A 2,570-nucleotide genomic window follows, 5' to 3' on the forward strand; every position below is an offset into this window, starting at 1 on the left:
AACTGGATCCTAATCCACCAAGGGAAGGTATGTCAGAAGAAAGTAATTCAACAACGCGGGTTGATGAACCGTAAGACGTGTGGCCAGAACCTCCTGGAAAATAACCATAGCGAGGGACATTCCACAGTTGAATTAGAACAGTCACAAACAGTGAAAGAAGACATGCACCCAACACCAGAGCTGAAGACACCTCCGAAAGGAGGGGCCCCACCACGTCAAAACGGTAGAGGAGTAGGGGCCGAAACCGGACGTGGTTCCCCCTGATGATGTCTTGAGCTAACTGGATCCTATAAAGGAGCTGTTGTGGTAGCAGACCACGAAACATGGTTGAAATTCCCCCATGTCCTAAGTAAATGAAATTAAATGGGCTTCATGTTGAACAATAAAAGATTTATCCATCAAAATTCGAACTAGAGATTCAGACTGATGTAGATTTGTAACTGATTTCACAAAGCTTCACAAATGTTCAATATATGCACCGCCTGTGACATGACACACGTCAGATCGGTAGTCCAGCTCCAGACAAATACGCTGCAGCATATCTTGCGTAAAGTGATTCTCTGCTTGAGGAAGAGGGAGAATATAGAGCAGTCATTTCACACAGCCCTATAGAAAAAAATTACAAGGTGTCAAGTCAGATGAACGTGATGGTCATTTCAACAGCACATTGGCATTATCACTGGCATGCCCTATCCAAACTTAGTTTCTATAGATTTTGTTAAAATTTGAGATCATTTGAGCGAGAATTGGCTATTTTATTAGACTCCTAAATTATGTCAATTTTAGAGGGACCATAATAACTACCACACACATTTTGTACGACGCTCTTACCGATCCACTACCCTAATCAGGAATTTCTAATTCTCTATACTGTTTGTGCAACCAAACTAGGCGTTGTGCTTTAGTCCAAATATTACAAATATGATGGAGCGTTTCCATTACTGTTGCATGATTGAACAGATTTTTATAATTCTGAAAAGAGTGCTATATTGAAGTATATTGGGATTCATCTCAATTTTCAGAACCTTCTTCCTGAATAGTAGCGTTAGACTATCGTAGATACTGCCCAATGTAATGTAAATTAATTATTAAATGTGTCCTTTCTTCTTTTCCTTTTTTTTAAAAAAACAAAAAGCTAGCGGAGTGTGTTTCAACGATGATTTGGCTGCTATTTCTAGCAATTTAAGTATTGACATAAAGGCCTCATCATTGATTCGTGACAGTACATGTAAGAAGTATATGTGGTGTACTTAATAGAGATGTGTATTTTTTCAGTGGACTGTATCCACTACTAGGTTCCAGTTACCAACCCATACTAACTTCACTTACATTATTAATGATCCTTTATGTCATTACTAAACACTGTTGAATTTTCAGATAAATATACTATAATTATTTTGCTTTCGAACAACCTCTGCGGCCCGCCGCTACTTCTGATGATTACCTTCGATTTCCGCTGACTTCAACTACACTAGACAATAAATAACTTTTCGTACACATTGAAAATGAAGCATTTCCCTTAAAATTTTTTACGATACTCAAACGATATGGCAAATACCTCATGCCAAATTCGCTGGTTCATTTTTAAAATGTAAGACTTTATAAAAACAGTTATTCGGTCAGGATATATTATTTATACCCGGTCTGATAAAAACACATAGACACATAGCTGCTGACCGTCTCCTTCAAAAGATATACACCTGTACAAAATTCCGGTTAACTAAGTACAAGACTGCAGCTTACAATTGGAACATTTTCATAAGTTTGTTGTAAACGTCGATGTTTGTTTTCAGACTTTTAGGTAACCCTTGTTTCCTACATTCTAAGTAATCTAAAGCTTTCTTTTCACAAGCTTTAAGTTGCACTGGTGGTTGAAAAAATTGCAAATGTGTGTCATATATGATGCATGGACGCCAGGGAAATATGTCCTGTGTAGCACATGTGATACACACAGTGCAGGAAAATGGTTAAGATTAGTCGACTTTAACTTCCGTTAATGTATATGATCCACAGATCATCAAAGAAATTTATTTGCAGTAGCTGTGTATGTTCATTTACTGAGTTCGAAACCTTAGAGGGGTCTATTTTCCTCTTTCCGGGATTCAGGAAATAAGCGACGAGTTCTTACTCACTTACGAGATGGGTGCTGAAAAATTTCTGGTTTTAAGTAAAAGAAAATACAGGAGTATCAGTTATGATTTTATTCAACATATTCTCTTCTCAGATACACACACTTCTTGCAGTGGTCTTTCAGCTTTTCTAAGCCCCGTAGAAGAGCTCGGAAGGTTGCGCCTCCAACCAAGCCTTTCACGACAACCTCAAAACCAGGAACTTTTCAGTACCCCATCGTAAACGATAAAATCGATAGATCACCAACGAAATTTTACTTACTGACTTCGAAACCTCAAAGAGGTCTATTTTCGTTTTTCCGGGATCCAGGTAATAAGCGACAATTCCTTACCCACTTAAGTTTGTAGCCGTATCCCAACCTCAGAAATTCATATAATATTTTCAACGAGGTTAATGAGAAATGCCGCAACAATAAAGCACTGAACCAAGTGCATTGGCGT

The sequence above is a fragment of the Octopus bimaculoides genome, chromosome 3, assembly GCF_001194135.2.
Source record: "Octopus bimaculoides isolate UCB-OBI-ISO-001 chromosome 3, ASM119413v2, whole genome shotgun sequence".
In the NCBI taxonomy this organism is placed as follows: domain Eukaryota; kingdom Metazoa; phylum Mollusca; class Cephalopoda; order Octopoda; family Octopodidae; genus Octopus; species Octopus bimaculoides.